This window comes from Ursus maritimus, unplaced genomic scaffold (genome assembly GCF_017311325.1).
Source record: "Ursus maritimus isolate PB19 unplaced genomic scaffold, ASM1731132v1 scaffold_2, whole genome shotgun sequence".
Classification (NCBI taxonomy): Eukaryota; Metazoa; Chordata; class Mammalia; order Carnivora; family Ursidae; genus Ursus; species Ursus maritimus.
Genome location: NW_024424452.1, coordinates 80149267 through 80167241, shown reverse-complemented (window position 1 = coordinate 80167241; position 17975 = coordinate 80149267). Strand labels below are relative to the sequence as shown.

General features: G+C 40.6%; 1 protein-coding gene across 1 annotated transcript in view; it reads right to left on the bottom strand.

The window, feature by feature from the left end:
- PAPPA2 (pappalysin 2) overlaps nucleotides 1-17975 on the bottom strand; it is a 141555-nt gene that overhangs the window by 56181 nt on the left and 67399 nt on the right. The gene's annotated exons all lie outside the window — the stretch shown is intronic.

Sequence of the window (17975 nt, the reverse complement as noted above, 5' to 3'; positions counted from 1 at the left end):
CACGGGGGTGCATATAATATCCTTTCAAATTAGTGATTTTATTTTTATTTTTTTGGATAAATACCTAGAAATGGAATAACTGGATCATATTGTAGTTCTGTTCTTGATTTTTTGAGGATTCTCCATACTGTTTTCCATGGTGGTTGTACTAATTTACATTCACAATATAAAGGGTTCCCTTTTCTCCACATCCTCTTCAACACTTGTTATTTCTTGTCTTTTTGATAATAGCCATTCTAACAGGTTTGAAAGGATATCTCCCTGTGGTTTGGATTTGCATTTACCTGATATTTAGTGGTTTTGAGTATCTTTTCATGTGCCTGTTGGCCATCTGTATGTCTTCTTTGGAAAAATGTCTATTTAGATCCTCTGCCAATTTTTTAATGGTGTCATTTGTTTTTGTTTTTTGGGGTTTCGTTTGTTTGTTTTGTTTTGTTTTTTTGCTATTGAGTTGTTTAAGTTATTTATATATTTTGGATTTAACCCCTTACTGGTTATATGATTTGCAAACATTTTCTCCCATTGAGTAGGTTCTTTTTTCATTTTGTTGATGGTTTCCTTTGCTGTGAAGCTTTTTAGTTTGATGTAGTCCCACTTGTTTATTTTTGGTTTTGTTGCCTTTGATTTTGGAATCAAATCCAAAAATTCAATGCAAAGACCAATGCTGAAGAGTTTACCTCCTATGTTTTCTTCTAAGAGTTTTATGGTTTCAGGTCTTACATTCAGATCTTTGATCCACTGGGGGGTCAATTTTTGTGTAGGGTGTAATACAATGGTCTAGTTTCATTGTTTTACATGTGGCTGACCAGTTTTTCCCAACACCATTTATTGAAGAGACTGTCCCTTCTCCATTAAATATTCTTGGTTCCTTTGCTGTAAATTAATTGACCATGTATGTGTGGCTTTATTGCTGGGATCTCTATTCTGTTTCATTGATCACTATGTCTGTTTTTATAACAGTACCATATTGTTTTGATTACTGTAGCTTTGTAGTATGGTTTGAAATCAGGGAGTGTGATACCTCCAGCTCTGCTCTTCTTTCTCAAGTTTACTTTGGCTATTCAGAGTCTTTTGGCCCCATACAAATTTTAGAAGTGTTTGTTCTAGTTTTGTGAAAAAGACCATGAGAATTTTAATAGGGATTGCAGTGAATCTGTAGATTGCTTTAGGTAGAATGGATATTTTAACAATATTAATTCTTCCAATGTAGGAGTATGAAATATCTTTCCATTTATTTTTGTCTTCTTCAATTCCTTTTATCAATGTCTTTGAGTTTTCAGTATACAGGTGTTTTACCTCCTTGGTTAAATTTATTCCTAGGCATTTTATTCCTTTTGATGCAATTGTACATGGGGTTGTTTTCTTAATTTCTGTAGTAGTTTGTTATTAGTATACAGAAACAATTTTACTGAATTCACTTATTAGTTCTTTACTGAACTAATAAATACAACTTTACTGAATTCATTTATTAGTTCTAACTATTTTTTTGTAGAATCTTTAGGGTTTTATCTGTATAGTATCATATCATCTGCAGATTGTAACAGTGTTACTTTCTTTCCAATTTGGATGTCTTCTACTTCTTTTTCTTGCCTAATTGCTGTGGCTAGGACTTCCAACAGTATGTTGAATAAAAGCATCAAGAGTGGGCATCTTTGTCATGTTCCTAATCTTAGAGGAAAACCTTTCAGCATTTCACTGTTTAGTATAATGTTAAACAGTTATTGAGATTCATACTTTTATTCCCAGAAATATTTTAGGGTAGAAATCTGATTTTATGACTTAAATTCTTAAGTATCATGGTTTACGTGAACATATATCTACTATCTGTTAATAATAAATACTATTTTTGAGTTATATTTCAGGCGTTTGGCAAAATACCTATATACATTATTTCATTGAATCCTCTGAATGGCAGTTAAGGTAAACATATTATTATCCACATACAGAAGGAAACTGAGAATGAGAGAGATGTAAAGCTAGCTTGAAGATGCACAGTAAAAGGTATATTAGGACCTGGACCCAGGTGAGTAGCTGCCAAAGCCTATGGTCCTTCCACTGTGTCCAGTTTAACTGTTCCTTTTATGCTCTACAGCCCACTTTGAATATTAATAGCATCTCTATCCTATTCAATATCCCAGATGTCCTTTATCTTGATACAACATTTAGAAGTGTGGCAAGAAGAAAGAAAGAAAGAGAGAGAGAGAGAGAGAGAAAGAAAAGAAGTAGAAGATTCATTTTAAATTTATGTATTGAGTAATAAATTACATATAGAATATCACACAAATCTTAGTATACAGCTCAAAGAATTTTTATGTGTGAATACACCTGGGTAATCATTCAGATCAAGAGATAGAGCATTTCCAGTACCCCAGAATTCCCCTGGTGTTCCTTACAGTTAACCTTCCCACATCACTATAATCCACAATATTCTGACTTTCATCAGCATAGATTATGTTTGCCTGCTCTCGAAATTTATATAAATGAAATCACACACTACGTACTATTTAGTATACGGCTTCTTTCCCTAAAGGAAGATGCCACTTAAAAATGTCTTCCCAAATCTATTTTCAATGAAAGGCTTGTAGTTCTTTTGATTATAACTAAACACCTTTTTCTCCCTCTTGTAAACTGGATATTCTACTCTTCTTTCACACTACAGAGCTTATATCCTCCCAGGGACTCTCTTCTTTCTACCACCTCCCACAGAGGAAATCCTTCCCCTACCTCTGCTGAATTGACATCCTCCAGCTGGAAAGAGCAGGCAATACCACTGACACCAGGGGAGAGGCAAGGCTGTAAAACCTTGCATGTCAGCATGGTTATAAAGGAAAACCCTTGCCTGGCCAAGATGATAATATTTTGACTTCATGTGGTATTTTTCTCTGAATTGGTTGGAACTCTTCAGCATGGAAACAGTCCTCCCTTTTCTTGCCCAGCAAGAAGAGCCATTCAAGAATGCTGATTTCATATATTTCCTTGCCAGTTTAATAACCTCAGTGGTGAAGGTAGATGGATCAAACTTGCATGGGGAAGAGTGAGTTGGCCATTGTAGGTGGTAGCTGAACAACGTGACGGGCCCTGTGATGCAAACCACCAGCAATATCAGTAAAATATAAAGAGGGAGAATGCTGGAAGGTAGAAAGGAAAGCAGCGCAGCTCCCACTGGTACGTCTGAACTCCACAGGAGACACTACAGGCAGGAATGAGAGGAAGTTGGGAGAGAGACCTAATTCCCTAGGAAATGGCATTTCCCTTCTATAGGGGGCCCTATGCCCCCTCAACTTCATGGATTCTCCTTCCCAGTTTCTTCTCCCTTGTATGGGGATGGCCTCCTATGGCCATCTCTCCATACACCTCTCACAGCTTCTGCATGGCACTCTATCAGATGACCCACTTCAGGTTCCACCCTCAGACTTCTCACAACGCATCTGACTGGTCAGATTCTCAAGGCCCAATAGCAAGCCCTGTCTCACTGGCTCCATGTTGGTGCCTGTCAACCCCTGTTTATGGCACAAACCTTGAGATCCCATGTTATGGAGCCTAGCACTTGAGTGCCATGGGCTGGTTCTGGCCGTAAGAGACTGTGATTGTGGCAAGAATTCAGTGTCCTGGATTCCTCTTAGCTCCAGGAAATTTAGTTTCCACAAAGGGCCCTTCAAGGGGACTAAAGCCTATAGCAATGGCAAGACTTTGATCTCCACAGGTGCCACAGCTCCCTCTTCTAAGTTTAGTGTTGAGGAGTGTCCTCTGAAACTTTTAAAATCATTAATGAAAAAAATGGGTTTATTTACCGTGGTTCAACTCTTTCACGTGTTATGAATCAAGAGTCAAGAAGCACTTTGAAATCATGAAGTGAGTAGGTTTGCATTTCAAAGAATGATGGCATTGGATACTAGATCGATACACATAGGCAGACCCTCAACAGGACGGGGATTTCAAACTTCTTTGCTAGTCGAGTCCAAATGTCCTTCACATGAAACATTCTACTCACTATTAGCTGTCTATATTTTCTTCATTCCAGCAGAGTAAAAGAGGCTGAACTGTCACATTAGGAACCATGAAGTGACTTGCCCAATGCCACACTGCAAGCAATTCATTGGCAAAAGAAAGAACAGAATCCAGAGTTTTCAAATCATAATATAACACCCCAATCCTCAGACCAATGGTTTCCAAATGACATTTGTAGACCAATTATGTAGAAGACATTTAAAAAACCTAGACTGACAGGCTTACTGAATCAAGTATCCTGGGACTGCCCTACACTCTGTATTTTTTAATTGGCCAGCAGTTTTTATATGCAGCCAGGTTGGCAAACCATTAAAATCTATGCTACTTTCCTATGGCAAAAATTAACCTTAGGTGTAGAAATCAGAAAGCAAAATCATGTACCTAACAACCCTGGTTACAAAGGCTATATGCTTAGCAAAGACCAAACAGGAACAGTTACAACCAGACAACTGACTCTGTAAATGGTATCATGAGGAGTTGGGGCTAGGGGAAGGTCTGTATTTATTTTCCTTCTAACTACTCCAGACAAATCACCACAATTTCCAAGTTAGAAGATGCTTTTTTCCAATTTCCAGAACTTGTGGTATCCACCTAGTGCTGAAAATCCAGCTGTGCTCTTTCTGCTTCTTACACCATTGCCAGAAATAAAGATCTTGTAATCAAAACTTGGCTGAAAGTTTGATTGATGTTGCTTGAGGCACACATGAGTCTACCCTATCCCATTCTTCTATCACCACTGCAGGGTTTTCAAAAGTAATATTTATTTTTCACTGGAGAAAATAAAAATATGATTGTGGAGTCCAAGAGAATTATCATGTCTTTACCGATCAAGGGCATCTGGTGTCTCCAATGGGTAGTCCCTCATGAATAACAACAATAACAGGGAAATAATAAAATATGAGCACTTAAGTGCCAGGGATTGTGCAGAAGAATATATATCTATATCATTTTATCCTTAAAGCCCCATGTGTGAGAAGGACTATTGTTATGTGAGTTCTCGATAACCTTATCTTTGCACATGCTCTTCCTCAACCACCCCCATACCATCCTCTACCCTGTTGCTCAAATTTGAAAGCTAAAAGACATCCTTGATTCTAGTCTTTCTCTCAATCTTACCTTTTTCCCAACCCCCCCATCTGACCTTATTCAATCCATCAGCAAGTCCTCTCAGTTTTTCCTCCCAAATATCTCCAGAATCTGTCCCCATACCTCTTGCATTTCCACTGTCATGAGTGCTAGCCCAAGTTCCCACCTCTCACCTCCTAACTGGATGCCCCACTTCTCTGGATTCCTTCCTATCCAGCTGGCAAACACCAGTCAGAGAGGTATTTTATAAAATAAATAAATACATTGCATCATGTCATTTTCTTGCATTAAACATTAAAATTGCCTCTTCTTACATGGAAAAAAAATCCAAACTTTCTCATTTCTTACTCACAAGGTCCTGCATAATCTGGTCCCACTTTCTCTGACCTCATCTTATGCCCCATTCACCTTCTTTAATGTACTTTGTCCACATTGGACTTAGAATCCCAAGCACAACCAAGTTCTTTTCTGCCAAATGACTTCGGTGCTATCCTCTCTGCTTGTTTTTCTTTTTGCTCTTCTGACTGGCTCTTCTTTCTATCTAAAAAAATTTTTTTGCCACCACAGAGCAATCTTATTTTACACTTTTATTGTTTTGGGTTTTTAAAGCACCTCTTTCAAGGAATGCATACTCTAATTATTTGGGTTTTTTGTTTTGTTTTGTTTTCGTAATTTATTTCCTGTCTCCCTGACTGGAATGTAAGCTTGGTGAGTAAGACCTTACTTACTATAACTTTAGTCTCCAGTACAATGTCTAGTACATAATAGGCACCAATAAACATTAGTTCAATGAATGTAGAAATGCTGACTTTATAGGTGAGGTAGGTAAGGTTTAGAAAAGTAAGATAACTTGCCTGGGGTTATCTAACTGGTTAATGGAAGAAAAGGGTCAGTGCCATGATCATCTGATGCCAATGACTATATCACAATATGGAAGCACTATTATTCCTAGAAATGGAGCTGCAGATAAAGTACCTCCTCTTACCTACTACATTTATACTGAATGTCACAAAATCCTACCACAGAACATCCCTAAAAAGGAGGTGTAAAAGCAAGGAGTAATCGCATTATTTCCCTAACACAGATTAGGAAACTGAAGCATTAATCAGCTAAATTGTTGTGTGGCACACGGTCAGCTTTTGAATTGAAATTTGAAGCCTCTTTACTCAGAATAGTTTAGATCCTTACCACTTACCATGTGGTTCCCAGAACAGCAGCACTAGAATCTCCCGGGAGTTTATCGGCAATGCATAATCTCGGGTTCCACCCAAGACTGACTAAAACAGAATCTGGATTTTAATAAGATCCCCAAGTGATTCCAATGCACACTCAAGTTTGAGAAGCACTACCCTAGACTATGTTAAAAGGCACAGTCCTCTACCTCCCCCGCCGCCCAGAGCGAACCATCAGCTCTTCCAAACTCCATACCAGTTTTTCTCTTAACAAACTACAGACCTGGTTTCTCAAGCCAATGTCCTAACTGAAGAGCCGACAGACTTTGGTCATAGTCAGTCCACAGCCCATCAATGAGTCCACCCTCCGTAGAGCAGGCCCTCGACGTTTAGCCCCAGTGCACTCCACTGGCCAAGGAATAGTATCAGCAGGACCACCCCACTAGACACATTGGCTTTGCTTTTTCATTCTTCCGTGACTCAAGAAAATGCCCCTTACAAAGCTCTTCTTCCACGTAAAATAGAGCCTCTCTGTCAGAACAAGCAGTGTACTAAGTCCTACAAGTACATAGATAGTTCTACTTCTAAGCCCCACCTCTCACTTCTGTCTTTGGGCTTTCTGCTACTAAAGCCATACTGCCTTGCCCCAGGTCTGAATACCTAACTAACTCAAGTCCGGGGCCCCTTCTCCACCCTCTCATTGCCCCGCCTTAGTTGTCCCGCCCTCAGCCTCTCTCAGTTTGAGTTCAGTAGCTCCCACTTAATCTCTTTTGCATAAGTCTCTTGGCCTCTCACATAATTCTTCATAAAGCTAACAGAGTTTATCTTCTTACCAAATCTGCTCAGGTTACCCCCAGATTTTAAAACACTCTGAAGTTTCTGCAATGCATGCAATTTAAACCCAAACATATACAAGAGCAATTAACATTACCGCAGAATTCTAATATTCATTTGCTTCCATGTATATTTGAGGACCTGGTGGTTACACTGAAACGCAGGAGTGAACTGGTTCCAAAACAAAAACTATTAAATAGGACTCTCTTGCCTTACCCGTGTTTCATCATTGAGTTATCTGTCCATTCATACATCCAGTCAACAAATACCCACTGAGCGTCTACTACATGCCTATGCATTATCTTAGGTCATACGGTTTTGGAAACAAATATTAATACCACAAGAGAACCAGAATACTGACCTATGAGAGCCCAAAGAGGGAGCCCCCAGCACTTCCTGGAGACATGAAGGATATCAGCAAAGAAACACTTAGAGATGGGTTCATTAGGCAGGGAAGGAGGAGAAGTGCATACCCACCAGAAGATCGATGCATGCAAGAACCCAGAGGTGTGAAAGGTAGAATCTGTTTGAAATCTTGGCCAAAAGTGTAAATGGGAAAAGTATATATGTGCCCACCCTACTTTTTGAAGTATATTTACCTTTATCTTGCTCTATCTTACGGGGAGGAAGAGGCAGGGCAAGAGGAGAGCTGGGGTGAAGGCAGGTTGGACAAAATCCTGGCAGAAAAGGGCCACAAATCGTATGAATTCGATTTCAGAGGGCAGGTTCTCTCGCTGCAAGAAATCTTTGTCCATCTTCACCAGATTTCCAGTGTACGAATTCCTCCGCGTACATACTGTTGTATCTTTGTTCCTGGTCGGTCCGACCCATAGACAGGCCTGACAGAAGGTGCTCACAGTATAAACACATATCCACACCATCACCTTGGAGTTAACTATGCAGTCACTGCAGGTCATTGTTGCTCTTTCAGAAAGCAAAGCTCTTTACATGCCTCCTGTTTGGAAGTCACAGCAACAATAAAACCTGAACCCACTAACGAGTTAGCCAGAGCTTCTGGAAGGTTGTGATATACCTAAGGACTTTGGACTTCACACAGGGGAATCCCATGTCTGCAATGCTCCTGATAGCTCACCCTTCTGATGTGCGCTAGAATGAAAAGGCTGGTTCTCTTTGAAACTTCCCCTGACTAACGAGAAAGAATCAGAGGCCCCAGTGGCCTTCAGCAGGCTTTCCGTGGCTGCACTGGGTGATCCCCATCAGGACTACAGTGGTGAAGAGCAGACGATTTGGAATCAGGCGACTAATGCTTGAACTCCAGATGCGGCTTTAAATATATCTCTGGCTTTTAAAAAAATAACTTAGCTTTTTTTTCCCTCAGTTTTCCTATCTGAAGAATGGGGTTGATAATAGCTTCCTTACAGGGTTATTAGATTACATAAGTTAGTGAACATAAAGTATGTAGTACAATGAATAGCACATACAATTCCCAATAAGCAGCAGAAATTATTAGCTCTGATAACCAACAGATCTACTCAGCCACACTCCTCTGTCCATCCCTCTGCTCGCTCTCTCTCCCTGTGCATGTGATATGAGTGTTCAGTGTTAACATTCTATTCGGTCTTCCCACCCTACTCAGTTCTTCGGATTTTTGTCCCACCCAGAATCCTTCAGGAGATACTTTAAAAATCAGTTTGGCTTGACCTGACTCCATCACTAGACAGCAAAGTCAAGGTCACAGAGGCGCCTGGGTGGCTCAGTCGTTAAGCGTCTGCCTTTGGGTCAGGGCATGATCCTGGCAGTCTGGGATCGAGCCCCACACCAGGCTCCTCTGCTGGGAGCCTGCTTCTTCCTCTCCCATTCCCCCTGCTTGTGTTCCCTCTCTTGCGGGCTGTCCCTCTCTCTCTGTCAAATAAATAAATAAAATCTCTAAAAAAAAAAAAAAGTCAAGGTCACAATCAAAATGCTCCCCACTAGGCCAAAGAAGGGATTAGCAGGAGCCTGAGGAAGAGAATGGGGTAGGGGGAAAAGGCAAAGAAAGGACATCGGGAGAGAAAGTATGGGTTGAAGAAAGTCCTATGTGTGTGTGTGTGTGTGTGTGTGTGTGTGTGTGTGTACAAAATTCAGTGCTTACTCATATAATATTTTAAAAATTATTCTTCCTGATTAATAGAGAAATCAGCAGTCAATATAGTATCAAAATAGGAAGGACAGTTTTATAATCAGATATTCTCTAGCTTAAGATTGAAGGTCACAGGGAAATTTATGAGTTCAGCGAACGCTGTGTTTGAAGTAAAGGCCTGCCTGCCATCGCTGGAGCCCTGTGAAGCCCGCAGCAGGGAGCTGGCCCGCACCCAGGTGTGCATTTGAGTGGCCAAGGCTTGGAGAAGAGCTTTAGTCACTTTGATGCCAAAAGAGGCTGTAATCAATTAGCTTAAAGCTCACATTATCCTACAATGGCAAGAGAATTGAGGATTCCAAGAATAAACTTTGAATGTATTTACTATAAACACTAATTATAAAGCCAGACAATGTCTTAATGGAAAGAAAACAAATTTCTATTTCTCACAGATGCATAAGTGTACATAGAGATTATAGTGTGCCCTTTAATTGGCAAATCATAGATAGCACATGTGTCTCTGTCTATATACACACATAGGTTTAACAGCTGTTCATATGTGTATATGCACAATGTTATGACACAGAGTTTAAAAATTATGTAGATTATTTTACTGACTTTTTAGAAATTGCAAATCCAGAATATTTAAGGAGGGTTAGCATTTGTCTTAACTACACATTTCCATTTCATTAGCCAAGTCTTTCTCTCCCTGCCTATGGTCCAGTAAGTTGAACCTCAGAGGTTCAAGCCACGGTTCTAAAAGATCAAGAGTCTAAAAGTCTAGGTGACGTCTCCAGGACACGCCCTTCCATTCTGCTCCCACACCAGTCTGACCTCACATGCTTGCCCCAATTTTTAATATGTCCAGCTCTATCTTGCTGACTATTTCATTTCCATCCCTCCCCCCCACATCCCCCTTTTCCCTTTCATGGTCTACTTGAAGCCACTGTAGTATTTGAAAAACCCCCTGAGTTGACAGCAGGATGAGATGAAGCATTCAGAGAGGATTCTGACTGGAGGAGGGAACTGTATATATATATATATTTTTTTAATTTAATGAACTGTTTTCGTGTGTGTGTGTGTGTGTGTGTGTGTGTTATAGGCAGAGGAAGTGCACTCACCCACTGGCCCTGGTAACCAAAGACCTGTACCTCCTACTTGGAATGCCAGCTTCAGTCTTTCTGTCCCTATGTTGTTTTTCAGGAGTATAGGCACCAACAATGGATGGGAGACAACAGCCACTGAGCGTTTTCCTTTTTAAAGATGTTTACCTGATAAACACACCAAAAGCAACATTCATTTTGCAAGGGTTATGAACCTGATGATGATGATGATAAAATATCAGCTATTGCTGACCTAAAGCTTCATATGATTAAGAACTGTGTTCACTTATTTACATCTCTTATCCAATTTAATCCTTATAAAAAGCTATAAGTACTTCTATTTCCTAATACTCATTTTATAAATAAAAACAGTGATGTTCAGTATAGATCAGTAACTTGCCCAAGGTCTAAGAGCTAATAAGTGGCAGAGTTAAGATTCAAACTTAGATCTCACTAATCCCAGAACCTGTGTGCTTTACCACCAAGCCAAGAGAAAAATTTTGGACTAAGGAAAGCCTTGCTAACATTTTGACTAAATTTTCTTCTTTAGGGAAGTTTCAGGGAAGTACTTAATCTTTAAACTCAATTTTTTAGATCTTAAAAATGTACCCATATTCTGTCTTCAAGGAAGACCTGGATCCAATCCTCTTGGTGTGAAGAGAGAACAATTCACCAAAACCTATCGAGAGGAAGAGGATAAGACCTTGACTGTTCACTCAGACCAGAAGTTCTCCAAGTATTACCTTAAGTACTGCCCACTAACATTGTGCCTATGCGGTAATATATCACTGCTTCTCTGTTGTTGTTGTTGTTTTTTCTGGTGGCAATAAATTGTTATGTATCACGTCTCTCAATGGTGTTCTGCCAAAGTGCTAACTTCTTTCATTGATTCTACTGAGATAGAAAATAAATATAGACTTTTAGAGCTGGAAGTCACTCAAGATTTCCCCTTACTTTACAGATCTGGGAAAAAAAGGCCCAGAGAGATGTAGTAATTTGCTCAATATTGAAAATCCTGTTAGCCAAGAGCATGGGCTTTGGAGTAAGAATGGTTTAACATCACAAAACGGCTGAGTGATTGTGGGAAGGCTACTAATGATACTCTGAGTCTTAGTTTCCTCATCTGTCTAAAAATATACTGAGACATATTAGTATTATAGTATATCAAGCTATGCATTACTGTATCATAATATACAATATTATACTATCATCTTATTATATCACCAACCCAACAGAACAGAGTCAAGGCCTTATGCTTTTTAACTCTCTGCCATACCAAATGATCTTTGTATGTAGAGATGGGTCAAGTCCACATGTATAGTCCATGGCCATCCCAAACCCTCCCTCCAAGTCAGAGGAGACAAACTCCCACTAAAGAGGTTTACCAACCAAACATTTGTTAAACACTAAATAGTCATAATGTGGGGCCTATTTTTTACAGTCTTGACCTATATCTGTGTTTATAGAACTTAAATAGATCTGTGTTCTCTGGAAAAGCTGATACCATGAGTGACTCTCAGAAAGTATGGCTGTTCACAATCATTCTAAAAAAGATCTAACTACTATGGCACCTTTCGCATGGCATCTTGATGAATGACTTACAGAGGGAGAGGCTGTCTAAGTAAGTTAGAAGGTTGGAATAATTTGTAAGTTAAATTAATTATGAGCCCTAATGAGGTTAATCTAACCTTCGCACATAAAGATAACACCTAATGAGAAAAAGGTAACCATGGGAGTCAAAGATAAGGGAGAATATAATATGGTCTTTTTGATAAAATATAAGTCAAACATATTTATTTTAGCTTCCTGGGAAGTGAAGTTAATGAAACAACAAAGGGGTGATGAACAATGATGTGTAAGTGGAAGTAAATTGCAGGGGAGGAAAAGAAAGCAGCTTAAAGGAGCCTGTGTATGTGTTGTAAAATGTCAATAAGAAAGAACTCATGAAACTACTACAATTTCTTTGGAGTTATAATTGTTTGTATTTTTTTGATTAACTCCAAATATAAATAAGCCTCAAAGAGACATGTAACAATCTGGCATGCAAAAGTGCTGCTACACTAATTTTGAAAAAAGAAAACATTACTCTGGATATTTTTAGACGAGTCAAAATCCCATGACTGATACTGTTCTTACAGAAACAAAGGTTCCCCTAGACTTGTGCTTCTCGATTTTGGCTGCATACTGGAGCGACCTGGGAAGCTTTGCAAAACACTAATGCCTGGGTCCCACTTGCACAGATTCTGATGTAATTGGTTTGGGGTATGAGCTGAACATTAAGATTTTTCAAATCTCCCCAAACAATACTAATGTGCAGCCAGGTATGAGAACTGTTGTTCTGGTGAGCTTGTTGAGAGGTCTAATCCTTTTGTGTGACTATTAACTTGTACAGAGTTGTGCTAATCAAGCTTACATGTGTGTTGAATAGATAAAAGTAAACAGTCTTTGGAGAAGACAATTCCTTCCATGTTACTGAGACAATTGCTGGAAGATAAACATACACATATATTTTTAGAGTTCTTCTACTCTAAAGCCGTTGAAATAGAGATCTCCACTCCCTCATAAGAGACTGCCCCCTTTCCTTCACCATGATTAGCATCAACTTTAGTATCAAATTCCTATCAAGATTTTTCTAATAAATGTATTTTCATCCATTCATAACGCATTTATTGAGTACCTACCAATAAATGTAGTAGCCATCGGGTACATGAAGCTAAACAAATATTCATGGTCTCTTGGAGAATATAGACAAGTAACCAGACCATTTCTACTCATTGAGATAAATGATGTTGTCAGGGAAGTTCTGTGCGCAATGTAACCCTGGGAAGAGCAGTTCTTACAGACTGGGGAGATTTGGTAGTCTTCCTGGATAAAACTGTACCTATGCTAAAAACAGGAGAGTAAGAGTCAGCTAAGGCAAAGGTCACTGTTGGGGAGAGCTCTGGCCCAGAGGCATGTTAGTCATGGCTTAGATAAGGAAGTAAAATCAATCCAATGGTATGAGAGCCTAGAGAAGGAGAAGGAAAACCAGGGAGTGAAAAAGAACAGTTGGAAGGAAGTGGTCTCCCAGGGAAGAGAGTAGGCTATGAGCCTATAAAAGTAAGCAAAGTCCAGCTAGATTGTATAAGACCTTGAAACTATTTTAAGATTTTTTATTTTCCTAGTGAAATGGCTGGCCATTCTATTTTATGTATGGAAAAACTGTAATTAGAATTCTGTTTTTTGAAGATCAATTTTGGTGCAAAGTGGTGAATGTATTGAAGGGAAAAAGACTAGAGTCAGAAAGACCAGTTCCGAAGTAAAAAAGGATCGTAGCCTATTATAAGGAAGTGGCAGCAGAGATGGGGAGAAATGGTCATATCTGAGAGTCAGTAAGATGACACTTGATGGAAGTTGATGACTGGTTTGACTGGGGGTGAAGGACACCGAAGAGTCTCAAGTTATGTGCAGGTTCTTGGCCTGACCAACCACACGGAACACAGAGGATGTTAAGATTTGAAAGAGATTATAATAGGCTCTGTTTTATATAGTAAGAGTTTAAAATGCAGACGGGATATCCAAGTGGCTATAACCATAGTCAGTTGCTCTAATGGTCCTTATGGCCCTTAAGGGAAGAGACTACAGTAGGAGGTATGGATTTAGGAAGCAACAGCATGCGGATGAGGGATGAGGCTACAGGGTAAATGAGCTTCATCCCAGACATGCGTACACAGCAAGAGAGAAAAGTGAGCTCAGGGAAACACCGACATTGAAGAAATGGGCAGAGGGGAAAAAGCTAGAAAATAAAATTAAGAAGAGATAGAGAAGAAGGAAAATCAGGGAGAAGAAGGAAAAAGAACAGAATTAGGGAAGAAGTTTCAAGCAGAGTGTAGCCAACTATGCTATTATAAAGAGCCTGACTCCATTTGCAATGTTTGGTGACAGCTTTCAAGCCCCATCATCTCCTACATCTGAGCAAGCCTATCAGAAAGCTTTATGCTTCCTCTGTATGGCTTCAGCAGAAAGTTCAAACCATACACAGGTTCTGTTCACATGCAGAAACCCTGACATAAGCCCTACTCCCTAAGCACCATAAACCCCCAGGCCCTCTCCTTTCCCTGGTTTCTCCAGCCCTTTGAAGGTCAACCTGGGATCCTCCCCTTCACTTTCCAGAAGAACTCATTATGTGAGTAATAAACCTTTTCAGAGTCTCTTGGTCTATGTGTGGTATCATTAGTTTCAACATCCACACCAAACTGTGGGTAGGAGGGTCCATCCTATCTCTCATGGTGACCACAACCTAAACCAAATATTCTCAAGTAACCTGAAGACCAAGAAGAGTCACTGCATTTGGCAGCAGAAAATCCATGGCAGGGACAGCTCTAGTGAAGAGACAGGAGTAAAAACATGAATGTCAGAGTGTGAAGGAGAGAAAAGATGGCAAGCTAGAGAGAGTGAATACAAACAACTCTTACAACAAGTTTCGTCATGAAAGGGAGAAAGAAAGATAGAGCGGTAGCTGGGGTCAGGGGCATGGGATCAGATAAGGCTCTGCTTGTTTGAGTTGTAATGTGGGAGAAACCTGAGCATAATGAAAGAGAAGTAATGGGCAAAAGGAAGAGAGATGCTTCCGACGTAGGAAAGAAGAAGGTAAGTGGGTGGAGAGAAATCCCCAAGAAGGGAGATGGGGTCCACAGCAAAGCTAGCAAACTTCATTTTGGACAGCAGGAAGGGGGAGTGTATGTTTGGGGCATAGGTAAGCTTGCCCACCTGTGGGTAGACTCTTCACTCTGGGGAGTGAGGTGATATGCTAGAAGTTTTGAAAGAGGTGTTAGGACTGGAGGAGAAAAGCTGTGAGGTGGCCTTCGAGAATAAAGACAGTGCTGTCCTCAAAACACAGAAGGACCTGGGAACGGGGTGGAAAGGTCACGTACCTTTTTTCACGCCATCTTGGAGTGCTGGTCTCTCCTGAGTTCGCCTATTTAGAAAGATCTGCCTAGTTTTCCTCTCTGCCTGCACAAATTGCTATAATCTACTCTTAATAGCTCACTTCATTATTTAGTTTTTAAACTGTTTATCCATTTTGTCTCACAAAATCAAGAAGATTTAGCAAATATAAATAAGCAGAAAAAGAAAAGATATTCCCTATAAACCTACTACCTAGAGATTATGACTACTAATACCATAAGCATTTCTAGCTATTATAAAAGTAATAAAAATATTCTTTTAATATGAAAAAATAGAGATTATATCATTTATAACAGTTACTTTCTTGCTTTTATCCACTTAACATTGTATTGTGAATGTTTTCCCATGTCTTTAATATTCTTCCAAACATCTTTGATGATAGGCTATTTCATGATGTGGCTGTACCATTGTATAGCTGTACTATATCATAGATATTTGTTTTTGTTTTATTGATTTTTTTGTTCCCCCAATATCCATTTACCCTCCTTCTCAATTTCCCTCTGGGGAATCCATTGGACTTGGGTGATGCTGACTCCAGCCACGACGTGAAGGTCGGAATCCCTGACCCAGGCCTAAGCCATTGCATTTCCCCGTATCTAGTGTGGGCAGTGCCACTTTCAAATCCTGGGAAGGAGGGACCAGGAATCCAGGGGCCAGGTGAAAGTGCCTCTCTTGCAGCTGTCTCCTTCCCTGTCATGCTTCAAGGAAAAATAAAGCGCATGAAAGAGAGAGCACGGAGGCCGTGTGCTCCCTGAGGTTGGAGCCCAGATCCTCTTCACGCCTGTTTCCTCAGACTGGATACGGCATGCATGTGATGAACTTGCCAACTGCAGCTATGCCCTCCCCGCCACCTCTGAGCTGAATGGGACACAACTTAGATGGGCTGATACGAAGAGAAAAGTCAGATCCAGTACTTGTCTTTCCTTTCTCTTGAAACAATGTTCAAAGGACTTGAGAAGAGCAGGAAGGGAATGTACTTGGCTGACATTTTTGTAGTTGTTTCCTTGTTTTAAAAGGAAATGAACAAGAAGCAATAGGTGGTACTTACACTGAACGTCATAGTTGATAAAATGCTTCCGGCACATCTACCTCCTTTCAGCCTCAACACAACACTCTTGGATAGAAATTACTACCACTCACATTATGGATGCAAAAATGGAGACACACGGATATTGAGTCTGTTACTCAAAGTCACGCAAACAACACGCTGTGGATCTGACCATCAAGCGGGTTTGTCCGCGACTCGCAGAACGGCATAACGTTAGCATGTGCCCGCTCTGTCTGGATTGATTGATCTCCCTGCCTGCTTTACTCAATCTCTTCTCGTCCTGCTTGCATATCCTAGAAAGAAGTTTAGAGCCCCATTTGTACAACTCTGGGCTCTTTTCACCAAGTGAGGAACAAGGCTGACACAGTTCGTTGGGTAAACAGAAGCAGCAAGTGACAGTGATTTACGCCCGGCTTGCAAACTTCTGATGACCAATCTGCCGCCTGCTATGTAAACAGGTGTAAACTAAGATTTAAATCAGTTTACACAGTGTGGTAAATAATTTAAGCTTCCCTCAGCATGGTGTTTGTGAATGTAAATGTGTATGCCAAAACCAATGTCGACGTCGGGCTTCCAGTTTCTCCACCAGAAAAGCTGTGTGGACAAATGGCCTTTGTGTGCCCCTGCCCTAGCTGGGGCAGCCGGCTGAGCCGGGGGTGCAGGGTAAGGCAGAGAGCCCACAGTCCTCATCCCCCCCCCACACACACAGCTCAGCCGTGGGCTGAGGGAGCTAGAAATCACCCCTCCAGCCTCAGTTCTTCCTGGTCCTGAGACTCTTCTCTCCCCCTCGATTACTCTTCTCTGCACTGCTGTGCAGACACCCGAGTCAGCGGCAAGTCTGTGTAAAGGGAGGCAGAAATCAGAGGGGAAAAGCCAGAAAACAGCTGCCTTCTGAGGCGCTGTAACAGCACTCACGCTTGACGGCCTGGGTCCTCACTGCCTGTCCATGCGTGCCTATGCAAATTGATCCAGATCCTATGAAAATCACACGCAAATGTGTTTTCGGTTGTCAAAAACTATTGACTATACCTGCTAGAGTCCACTAACCCGGAGTGCTGCCTCTTATGAAATTTTCACCAGTATTATTCATATTCTCATCAGCCTGTCTCTCACCTGACTCGCTTCCCCCCTTCCACATAGAAGTCTGGGCTTTCTCTGGAGTGGAAGGTGCTGGGCAAAGCCAGACTCAATCCACCCCATAGTAGGATGGCGGGGTGAAGGGCACATGCAAGCCAGAGAGCAAGTTGCCTGATATTCTTCTGTCCCCTTAGAGAAGTCTAGCTTATAAGCAAAGTTTGTCTTGGCATCATTGGAATGCCATAGCTGGGATCTTGTTAGTTCAAAAAACAAAAACCAAAACCATCTTTGAAAAAAAGAACCTACTATGGTCAGACTTTTAATTAAGTCCTGGGTAAGAAATGAACTGGATTTTCTCCTATACTGACACAATTTACGATAGGGCAGAATATCTACTATTTACTGAGTACAAGGAGTTTCTTTTTCTGAAAGCTTTTTGTTTGTTTTGTTTGTTGAGAAAAACCTTCTTTTTCTGAAACCATCTATTGAGCAATTGGCACAAGGCGGGCACTGGGCTGGATGCGCATTACCTCGTTTCATCTTCAACTCAACCTCTGATGTGGGCATTACCCTCAACTTACAAAGGAGACTGAGACCCAAAGAGTTAAGTAACTTGCCTGAGG